Source organism: Phalaenopsis equestris, unplaced genomic scaffold, assembly GCF_001263595.1.
Source record: "Phalaenopsis equestris unplaced genomic scaffold, ASM126359v1 Scaffold000094, whole genome shotgun sequence".
Lineage (NCBI taxonomy): Eukaryota > Viridiplantae > Streptophyta > Magnoliopsida > Asparagales > Orchidaceae > Phalaenopsis > Phalaenopsis equestris.
In genome coordinates this window covers 5495217-5507796 of record NW_018164536.1, presented here as the reverse complement: position 1 = coordinate 5507796, position 12580 = coordinate 5495217, and the positions used below count along the sequence as shown (strand labels likewise).

General features: G+C 30.4%; 1 long non-coding RNA gene across 3 annotated transcripts in view; it reads left to right on the top strand.

Annotated features, from left to right (window-relative positions):
- LOC110020242 overlaps window positions 1–12580 on the top strand; it is a 21265-nt gene extending 8685 nt beyond the window's left edge. The window contains exons 3-4 of one of the 3 annotated variants that reach the window (XR_002293510.1): window positions 8997–9094; window positions 11988–12580. This is a non-coding gene — a long non-coding RNA (uncharacterized LOC110020242). Of the gene's footprint in view, window positions 1–3708; window positions 3793–8996; window positions 9373–11987 lie in introns of those variants that run through there. The other 2 variants (XR_002293509.1, XR_002293508.1) reach the window with 2 other exon arrangements.

The window sequence follows — 12580 nt, the reverse complement described above, 5'->3', positions numbered from 1 at the left end:
ATATATATATATATATATATATATCATTGCAACTTTTTAAAGCAGATACTATGTCATGTTTGTTGAGGAAAATTAAGTAAATTTATAGGTTTGGAGATTTTAAAATCTATGCCATGTTTCTTGGTGATGCAAGAAATGTTGACACGTATTTATTCAGTGAAAATTCAGAATTATTTCGCATGCCTCATGAATTACAACTCTGCAATTGTCAGCTTTGTTCATGAAGATTAATTTTGTGATTGTATGCATGAGAATGAGAAAGTCTCGTCTATGACCTTGTTGCAGATCAGACAGAAGTTACTGGTTAAGGAAATTGTTTGGTATTTTTTCTCTCTTTTTTTTCTTTTCCACACAGATTGAGCGTTATCTTTGCGGTGAATTTTGTTGTATTTGGATTTAGGGAAAATTGTTCACTTCAAATTTTATTATTTTTTGCTTTTCAACAAATACAAGTCATTTTTTCTAATGGTAGAACTATAACAACTTTTTGTTATAACGCTAACTTGTTTCAAACATAAGGCAGCATATGCTTTCTTCTCTCGATTTTCCATTGTTCAACGTTAATGTTTTAAATCATGGAATACTTCGGGATAACAACCAAGAATGATCGAAGGGCTAAGAGAACATCTTCCAAGTTAATTATGTTTCGCCAAGCTTCACTGATAGCTGATCCAAGCAACTCAAGACAAAAATGATCCTATTCACCATTGGTTTCTGTTAAAAATTCTATAAGTTCTACGGGTCTTTTGTTCGACACATTAATTTTTTTTCGTAAGGCTTTATATCTTATAGATGTAAAGCCACTTTAGCATATGAAAGCCCCTATTACATAAATTAGCTCTGTGAAAGATTGCAGATTTACCAATTTATTATTTTTTTAATGTTCAATATTAAACTAGAGAAAACAATCATGCTTCACATTGGAGGGCATTAAAAAAGGCAAGTGATGGGAAACATCCATTAGATGTCAGCAGTAGTGAAAACAGACAAACGGAGATAGAAATGTAACTAGATTTAACTAAAGTTACATTATAAAATGTGTTTGTAAAGATTGCTTACCTCAACTACTCTTACACCTGCAAAAAATCTTTCAGCTAAATTTTAGTAAATCTATCTAAAAAAATGTCATTTCATTTTTTTTAGAAACCTGAAATCAAAATGAGTATACAAATTAATAAGAAAGATCAATATGTTTTTCAGAAGCAAAAAAAACATAAGCTTTAAGTTTAAAAAAAAGAGGTGACATGTAAAAGAAGGGATGACACAGCCTAATTTACTCCCCCCACCGTCAATTTATAGCTATAAAAACCTTCAATTTGTTGAACATTTTCTTCATTCAAAATAGAATCATAAATTAAAAAAATTTAAATAAACACCAAGAGAGAGTATTAAGAACTCTTTAAACATTTTGTTCAAAAATCAAAAGATTTAATATTATTATCAGGAAGCTACGAAGTCGTTGAAGCTAAATCTGGTTCAATTGGAGAAGTGCATAAATAATAACCTCGCCTTCTGTCAGTTCATGGCATGATCAAACATTTCTTCAAAGAGAAATTTTCATACTTATAGAAAAAGTTGATCAAAGTATATATATGTCAGAGTGAAATTTTAAGTAGCCCTAAAATATAACAAAGATAATTAAAAAAGAAAAACAAGAAGACTCTGTAGGAAATATGTTTTACTTGAATATTCAGGCTTTCAAACACAACAGATCAATAATATAACACAATATAAATATTGTACTCTTTACACTTAGTTTAAGTTCACTAGTCAAAGTATCATAAATATTGAAGTCAAGTTCAGATGGTAAATTGATAGCACGTTGTACATCACATTGAATTAACTAAAAGAATTATAACATGAATCAAACTCAAAAAGTACACAACAATAATGTAACATAGTGTTAAACATAGTAATTGACGTTTCAAATTAGAGGTGATTTACGAATTGTAAATACAAAATAGTTTCTCCCAGTCATTGTTAGTCTCTTGAGCAAATTGTGTTCGAGGAACTATGTAGAGGTCAGTTGATGATATTCTAATTTTTTGCTTCAGACGAATCATAAGTTACATTCCCATATAACACATAAATTACATTTAAACATTAAACATATTAGAATGCTAACATAAGCATAAAAATAACATGATATGCATAAACATAAGCATAAAAATAACATTCTATATATATATATGTAATAATGTAAATTAAAGTAAGATTGAGATTCTAGTTAATAAAAATTTAATGATATAATCGTAATAGTTTATCAAAAGTTAAGTTAGTTTTTAATTTATATATGTTGGATTGTTTATATGGTATTTTTCATTTAAAATGTGTGTTTAATGTTGCAATTTTCATATCTCGCACGTCTCTCACTTGTTTTTAAAATTTTATTTTATTACATATTTCCCATTTGATATTTCAAACTTACTCGTATTTTAATTAACATCACAAAAATTTTGCACATAAAATTTGATTATATCTATGCATTAGAAACTAACTTAACTTTTGATAAACAATTACGATTATATCGTTAAATTTTTATTAATTACAATCTCAATCTTATTTTAATTTTTCATTATCATATATATATATTATATATATAATGCTATTTTTATGTTTATATATATAATGCTATTTTTATGTTTATATATATCTTGTTATTTTTATGTTTATGTTAGTATTCCAATATGTTTATCTATGCATGTGTTCATAATGTTTAAATGTAACTTACGTGTTATAAAAAAAATGTAACTTATGATTCGTTTGAAGTAAAAACTTAAAGATATCATCAGTTGACTTGTGCATACTTTCTCAGAGCACAATTTGCTCAAGAGACTAAGAATGACTGAGATGTTGCATTTTGGTATTTTAAATTCATAAATCAGCTCCAATTTGAAATGTCAATTACTATGTTTAACACTATACTATATTATTGATGCGTATTTTATAAACATGATTGATGTTGTATTTTTTTTAGTTAATTCAGTATGATATACTAATCAATTTACTATATGAACTTGACATCAGCGTTTACTATACTTTGACTAATGAACTTAAACCAAGTGTAATGAGCACAATATCCATATTATGTTGCATTCTTGATTTACTGTCTTTGAACATGTGAATGTTCAAGCAAAATAAAATTTTTGCAGCTCTTTCTGTTTTTTCTTATTTAATTTTTTTATTATATGCTAGAGCTTCTTAAAATTTCACTTTAACATATATACTTTGATTTTCTTCTGCAAATATGAAAATTTCTCATTCGAAAAATGTTTGGTTGCTATGGACTGGCACGACTAGACGATTTTTTATGTACTTCTCCAATTGACCCAGATTTGGTTTCAAGGATTTCGTAGTTTTCTGGTAATAATATCATCTCTTTTGTTTTTTTGAAAAAATTGTATGAAGAGCTCTTCATGATCTCTTTTGATGTTTATCCAAAACTTTTTAAATTCTGACTCTATTTGGAATGAAGAAAATGTACAAAAAATTGATGGCGATGGGGGCTAACGTGGTTGTGTCATCTCCTTTTTTGAATGTCATCTCATTTGTTAAACTTAAAGTTTATGTCTTTGATGCTTCTGAATAACATGTTGATATTTCTTAATAATGTTTGTATTTTTTTGTTTCAGTTTTCTGCAAAAAAAAATGAAATGGTTTTTTTGCTGGACAGATATATTACAATTTGACTGAAAGATTTTTTTGCAGGTGGGAGAGTACTTAAGGCAAACAATCTTTGTAAACAAATTTGACAATGCAGTTTTAGTTAAATCTGGTTACATTTCTACCTCCGTATGTCTTCATTCACCTCTATTGATATCTAATGTATTTTTCCCATCACCTGTTATTTTTTTAATGTCCTCTAATGTGTTGCATGGTTGTTCTCTATAGCTTAATATTGAATATTAAAGTAATAATAATAATAATAATAATAATAATAATAATAATAATAATAATAATAATAATAATAATAATAATAATAATAATAATAATAATAATAATAATAATAATAATAATAATAATAATAATAATAATAATAATAATAATAATAAATTGATAAACCTGTCATCTCTAACATAGATAATTTGTGTAGCAGAGACTTTCATATGCTAAAGATATTTTACATCTAAGATATAATATTACAGAAAAGTTTAACGTGTCCAGCAAGAGACCTGTATAACTTACAAAATCTTCAGCAGAAACCAATGACCTATATCTGTCCTTAGGATTGCAACTTTTGGTTTTTCTAAATTATGTAGAACAAAAAATTTATTTTCTCTAGCACAAGTGTCTCGGCTCATTACATCGCGCTGATCTTACTCTTAATTGTAGAGGGATCCATTCCTCCACCTCTTTGCTCACAAGGATCGCTTTCTTTAAGCCATTGGTCTGCATTATTTCATCAAGCTTCTATTGGTTCAATTGTGAACTAACGATATCTTCTTATCTTAGAGATAAGGCTTGCAATTTTAAGGCTTATAAGGTGCGTAATTAACTACACTAGGTTGTGCATTGAAATTTTGTGCGCATAAGAAATCATAAATCACCAACTTGTCTTTGATTAAAATGTTTGTTTATTTTGGAAATTTTCAAGCCATGCTCGTTTATAGAACCAGATGATAGGCGGAATAGAACAAGTTGATAGGCCGAGGTTTATGTAGTTCATATTTTTTTTATTCCCTTATTCTTCACATTTATTCTGTTACAGTTTAAGCAGCATGTAGGAGACAAACTTAGTTTGTTTTGATTAAAAAAGCTATATTTGACATATATCGTCCTTTTGATCTTTTATAATTTTTTGTCTTCATCTTAAATAGACAAATTATGTGGTCAAAGGCCATTTGTGCACAAATATATCATGAAGGGGTACAATAGGTTGCATTATTTTAATTCTTTATAAAATCATATACTATCATTTGTTGCAGTCAAGTTTTTTCAATTGTGAATCAATTTAGGTGGCATGGCTTTACACACTGTTTTAAAGCTCAAATATAGAATGAAATCATTTACATTGATTTCTAAAGACCTGTTTTATCACAGCCTAGCCCGAGGTTTGACAATTTTTAAGTTTAGAACAGACGGTCAACCGATGTTAATAAATTTTTTTTCTAATTTCATTTCTATATTTAATATTTAATTTTCCAAAAATAAATGAATGAGTTACTGCATAAAAGAAATCACTTAATGCAGTTATATTTATCGTATTTTTTGTTGTTCATGTCTTCTGTAAATATTCTCTCTATTACTTATTTTGGTCAAAGTTAGCGTTATTGTGGAAAGAACATTTGGGTCAAAGTTAGCGTCATTAAGGCACTTAAATGTGCTTTGAATACTGCCTGATCAATGGAACCTCTCCAGGGCATCTCATTGAGTGGTGTGAAGTCATTCTTTCTTTGTAGGAATTTCTCTCCTATATTTTTTAAATAGAGCCCCGCCCTTTCTTTAAGATAGGAGATGGACCGAGACTTGGGGTTGAAGAAGGACCGAGAGAAGCTGAAGCTAGTGGCATTTATTTGCAGAAGCTCTGACGAACGCTTCTAGCTTCTAGCTTCTACAAGCACAAACAATCGTCGACCATTACTTGTTTATCTTCGTTGACCACCACTCCCCGACTGTCATCAATCACCATCGCTCGTTGCCTGTTTTTTGCAATGAAACTTCCTACATAATCATGACACGAGCCGTGGAATCTCGACATACATTGCTCGATAATGATGCACCGAACGATATAGTGATGCACCCTGAAGAAGGTCTAACGATGTCACCCCGAAGATGTTGTTGTTAGGCACCCCAAAGATGCTGTTACGATGCACCCCAAGTACAATGTAGCTCTCCACGATGACCTATGTGTCCAACTTTGAGCTATATGGGTTATAACCCTTATTGCTCCTGGCTCTGACCCTTACGACTAATGGATGTCGTCGCAACTCACCAATATAGCCTACATGACCAACTATGACATAAGTGACTCACTGCTCACACAACTCCCAACCTCTGTGGCTTATGGATGTTATTACAGCTAACCATTATGACTTGTGGAGCTTCCGACTCTGATCTATATAGGCTGCAAATGTTTTCACAACTTATCATTATGATTTATGTGATCAATTATGTCCTATATAGATCATAGCTTGTGCAGCTCCCGATCTGACACATGTGTCCTACGAGCGTCATTGCAACTTATCATCTCGACCTAAGTTACCAACTACAACCTATGTGGTCCCAACCTATGTGACTTCCAACTCTAGCCTTCGTTGCCTATGAACGTCATCACAATTTATCACTACGACCAACATGACCCACGATTCCCACAACTCTTTACTACGATCTCATTTCCAACTAAGGCTCTTGAAGCAACTATCTATGACTTATACATGCACATTTTAACTACTACGACGACATTCAATTATAGCCTCTACAACAAGTTTGCTCTACAACATTCATGGTGCGTTACTATCTTCATAACTATCGACTACGACCTTAACGTTCTGTTATAGCTTTTTTGGTGAACTTTCATTGTATATGAATATTGTAACTTCATCAATTGAGGAAGAAGTTGTGAAAAGAAGGTGGTGGCTATCGATTGGAGGAGGAATGGGGCGAGGGAGATGTTTATCCGTTTTTCATTACTATGTTAAAGCATGAAAGAGGAAGGGACGGGAAATATCAGAAGGTTTTGGTAGCTCAGATGAGGAACAGTATAATGCTTTAGCCTATGACCTTTAAATCCCAACCTTGGTTGGTGAGAGGACAGTCAAGTTATTCTCACGATTAGAAGAGCAGGTATGGTTGGAGATGACACAATCCATACGAAAGATTTGTGAAGGCTTCGTTTGATCTAGATACGCATGTGGAATAAAAGCCGGTTCCGGTTTAGTTATGACATAGACATATAATTGAAAGGTTTCTTTTATGGAAAAAAAATATGAACATGTATTGCAATTGTATTTTATTAATTGAGTGCATGATGTATTTTTTTATGCAACACAAGTTGTTTATGCTCTTATGGTTTCAAAATTGTCACTTGAAGATGTATATAATATGCAGCAGGTTTGTATTTGGCATATATGATAATGTTTTATGTACTTCGCGACTATTATGCCTGTGTGATCCTTAAAAGTTGTTTCTACACTTGTATTCGGCCTGGTATTCATTCTTTCTCTCATTGTAAGTGCGTTTGCGAGCACAACTCCCCTATTTCCAGCAGTGCACGTGCTTCTCACCCTAGCTCAATTCCCCCCTCCACCTCATCTCTCTCTTTTCTAGCAGTTGCCCTCCCCATCTCGATGCTACGTAAGAAAATTGATCACTTCGTTTCCTTCGCTACATCGGTTCAATTCGCCGCAAAGTATCTCTTTTTATAATAACGAGCCAATTAATGTTAGTTCGAATCAAATTGACAATAGTAGTCAAAATTCTTTTTTTTTAAATCATAGGGCACTACATTCTTATGCACCTTGCAATTCCTTAGAAGGGCTACACAAATCTTATTTGGAAATTTTGGTTCTCGTAAGATCTAACCTTCTATTAGCTTTTAAGTTTTTTTTTTAAATCTTATATTTTGTGAATGTTAAATCCTTTCAACACATCATTACTAGTTACAACAAAAAGTTTCTTCAAGCCTTATTGTTAGAATACACTATTAGCTTATGCAAAAAACGCCCATTTGGATTAATTTCAATGAAAATTGACAATAAATACCCATAGAGATTGGACATGAAAATCTTAAAGATTTATGCAATTTGACTATAGCTTATATTGATCTGAAAATAAAGATGAATTCGTCGACTACCCTAGAATTCATTCATGTCTAATTCATTGGGGATAAAAAGAAAAACTTATCGAAACCTAAATACTCCCATTTACACCATAAGAGGATTGAAATAACAGGATAAGCCACCATCCATACTATTTTCAACAATAAAATCACACATTTCCTCATAAGTCATGTTTGTGTATGAGATATGCAAGATGATTGTAGTTATAACTATTTATCTTCATGCATGTAACCGTGTCATTACAAGCTGAGAGTTTGCACACAGTCATCATCCACAAGGTTAGATAATCCTGTCATTTCTGTATATGTACATGGGTTTCAATTCTTTTGCTTTACCAACAAACATAACATAGATTTTAATTTCTTTAAACCCACTCATAAGTTGGTACAAACACCCAAGAATGTATTATTATGATAATATATGCCCGCCTTATTAAACCACGTTTTATTGTATTAATGCTATTATTTAGGATCTAAGGAATATGAAAACATAAATAAATGACTAAGGTTAAAGTTAGTTGTTATTGTGCTTTTTGTTTTGCTATTCTAATCATTTCCATGACTATAATGCTTCGTATAGAAGCTGAGGGCTTGGTTAGGAAATTCATATGTTATATCCATACAACACCCTTAGGTTGGAATTATCAAAAAGAAATTCATATTTTCATCTTTTGAATGTATTCAATTTGTTATTTAACTTCAAAATAATAACACATCTTATATTTCCTCATTTTAACATTAACAATGGATTTTGGTTAAAGAAGTTATAATTTTTTTATATTTCACTTCTTATGTTGAATCTAAATACTTTATTGTTCTCTAGCTCATTGATGTAAACTTTATTGTTGAAATTAAAAGGGGAATAATTCAAATCAATTTCATGTTCTTTTAATTATTTTTGAAGCATTATATAATCTTTTTAGTGCATGTAAGAAATTGCAATGGGAAAATGATGATCATCTTTTGCTTTTGCTTATTAGGTAAGTGAGAAAATGATACAAGATAATTTGGTGTTGAGAAAATTGAAGTGAGAGAAGCTGTTGTTGTTTTGCCCATTCAAAAACTCATTATTTTACAAGAAATTACAAATTGTATCTTCTTTAGCCTGTTAGTGGCATTAATAAGATGTCATGAAAAGTAATGGATGTTGTTGTTAGCACTCTAATAATTATGGTGGTAAATTTCAGTTTATACTTATAATAACAATAATAATTTTCAGGTCTAGAGTGATGGCTATGTGGCGAGGAGCTGATAGTTGTTCCAAGCAGCTCAAGGCAAAGATGATCCTATTCACCATTAGTTTCTGGTGGAAATTATGTAAGTTCTACGGGTCCATTTTTGGATACGTTAAACTTTTTCTGTAAGACTTTATATCTTAGATGTAAAACCACTTTAGGATATGAAAGCCCCTCTTACAAAAATTTTTTCTGTTGAAGATGATAGATTTACTAATATATTATTATTTTTTTAATGTTCAATATTAAACTAGAGAGAACAATCATGTTATACATTGGAGGACATTAAAAAAAACAAGTGATAGGAAACATCTACTAGATGTCAATAGTAGTGAAAACTGACAGACAGAGTTAGAAATGTTTCTACAATCATGTTATACATTGGAGGACATTAAAAAAAAACAAGTGATAGGAAACATCCACTAGATGTCAATAGTAGTGAAAACTGGCAGACAGAGTTAGAAATGTTTCTAGATTTAACTAAAACTGCATTGTCAAATGTGTTTGCAAAGATTGTTTACCCCAACTACTCTTCCACCTGCAAAAAGTCTTTCAGCCAAATTGTAGTATATATGTCCAACAAAAAGATCATTTCATTCTTTGCATAAACTTGAAACCAAAATAAGAACAAAGATTACTAAAAAATATCAACATGTTATCAGAATCATAAAATAACATAAGCTTAAAGTTTAGCAAAGGAGGTAAGTTTAGCAAAAGATGTGACATCTAAAAGAAGGGATGACACAACCCTGTTAAGTCTCCCCACCGTCAATTTACAGCTATAAAGATCTTTAATTTATTGAATATTGACTTCATTTAAAATAATATCAGAAATTAAAAAATTTTGGATGAACATCAAGAGAGTATGGATAACACTTCAAACATTCTATTCAGAAAATAAAAGAGTTGATATTATTATCAAGAAGCTGTGAAATCCTTAAAACCAGATTTATCTCAATTGGAGAAGTGTATAAGGAATAACCTTGTTTTCTGTCAGTCAATGACATAACCAAGCATTTCTCTTAAGAGAAATTTTCGTACTTACAGAAGAAACTGATCAAAATATATATGTCAAACTGAAACTTTAAGAAATCCTAGAATATAACAAAGATAATTAAAAAAGAAAAACTGGAAAGCTCTGTAGGAAATATGTTTTACTTGAACATTCAGGTCTTCAAAAACAGCAGATTAAGAGTGTGACACAATATAGATATTGTACTCTTTACACTTAGTTTCAGTTCGATAGTCAAAGTATGATAAACATTAAAGTCTAGTTCAGATTGTAAATTGATTTATCGTTGTACATCACACTAAATTAACTGAAAGGATTACAACATGAATCAAACTCATAAAATACACAACAATAATACAATATAATATTAAACATAGTAATTGACGTTTCTTATTGGATCTGATTTACGAATTTTAAATATAAAAATGCTACCTCCCAGTCATTGCTAGTCTCTTGAGCAAAATGTGCTCGCAGGAAGTATGCAAAAGTCAGCTGGTAATATCCTAAAGTTTTTGCTTCAGACGAATCAAAAGTTACATTCTCTTATAACACATAAAATACATTTAAACATTATGAACATCTGCATAGATACTCATATTGGAATGCTAACATGATGGCGAAAAGTACCAAAAGGGAAATAGCTTCACTAAGACGGTCAAAACAACTAATTTAATTTTCAATTCCACGAGTTCTAAGTACCAAACACTTCCTCAAAAGTACCCTTGCTCTCTGTAGGTTGAAATCTCTAACATTAAAAACATTAATCAACAGAACATCGATTACTTAATCTCCATTTTATGGCGAAGTACAGGGTTCCATGCTTCTAGTTGATAATATGCTAGAAGTTTCTGTAAATTGAGTATTGAATTAATGTATAATACTAATGTAAGAAGTGAAAATCTCATGTCATTACAATATAATTGTTAAATTTTTGATAAACTATTTTTATGCTTATATTAGCTTTCTAATATGTCTATATATGCAATTGTTCATGATGTTTAAATGTAACTTAGTTATGGAAGAATATAACTTATGATTCGTCTGAAGTAAAAACTTTAAGATATCATCAGTTGGTCTGTGCATACTTCCTGTGAGCACAAATTGCTCAAGAGACTAAGAAGGACTAGGAGGTAGTATTTTGGTATTTTAAATTTGTAAATCATCTCTAATTTGAAACGTTAGTTACTAGATTTAACACTATTATATTATTGATGTGTACTTTATAAACTTGATTCATGTTGTAACTCTTTTCAGTTAATTTAGTGTGATGTACAATGTGCAATCAATTTACTATTTGAACTTAACTTCAGTGCTTACCATATTTTAACTAGTGAACTTAAACCAAGTGTAAAGAATAGAATGTTCATATTCTATCGCACTATTGATATGTTGCCTTTGAAAGTCTGAATGTTTATGTAAAACAAATTTTTTACAACGCTTTCTGTTTTTTCTATTCTGATTACCTTTGTTATATGTTTGGGCTTCTTAAGGTTTCACTTTGATATGTATATTTTGATTAACTTCTTCTGCAAGTATTAAAGTTTCTTATTAGAGAAATGTTTGGTGGTCATTCTTCATGCACTTTTCCAATTGACCCAGATTTGGTTTGAAGCATTTCTTAGTTTCCTAATAATAATATTAACTCTTTTATTTTCTGGACAGAATGTTTGAAGAGCTCTTAATGCTCTCTCCTGATGTTTATCCAAAATTTTTTAATTTCTGATTCTATTTTGAATGACGAAAATGTTCAAAAAATTGAATGTCTTTATAGCTTTAAACTGACGTTGGAGGGACTTAGAACGTCTGTTTCATCCATTTTTTTAAATGTCAGCTCCTTTGTTAAACTTAAAGCTTATGTGCATTTGATGCTTCTAAATAACATGTTAAATTTTTAGTAATATTTATATTTATTTTGGTTTCAGTTTTTTGCAAAAAATGAAATAGTTTTTTTTTTGCTTGACAGACATATTACAATTTGACTGAAAGATTTTTTGCTGGTGGAAGAGGATTTGAGACAAACAATCTTTGCAAACACATTTGACAATGCAGTTTTAGTTAAATCTGGTTATATTTCTACCCTCATCTGCCAACATTCATCTCTATTGACATTTAATGGGTTTTTTCTCTCAATTGCTATTTTTTAAATATCCTCCAATGTGTAGCATGATTGTTCTTTTTTAGTTTAATGTTGAATATTAAAATATTAATAATAAATTGATAAATTTGTCATCTGAAACAGAGATAATTTGTGTAAAAGGTGTTTTCTTATTATAAAGAGACTTTACATCTAAAGATATAAAGTCATAGAGAAAAAACTTAACATGTCCAACAAGAGATCTGTATAACTTACAGAATCTTTGGCAGAAACCAATTACCAATATCTCTCCCTAGGATTGCCAACTTTTGGATTTTCTAAATTATGCATAACAAAAAATTTATTTTCTCTAGCACAAATGTCTCGACTCATTGCGTCGATCTTACTGTAGAGGGCTCTATTCATCCACTTCTTTGCTCACAAGGATCACTTTCATTAAGCCATTGGGCTGCTTTTTTTTT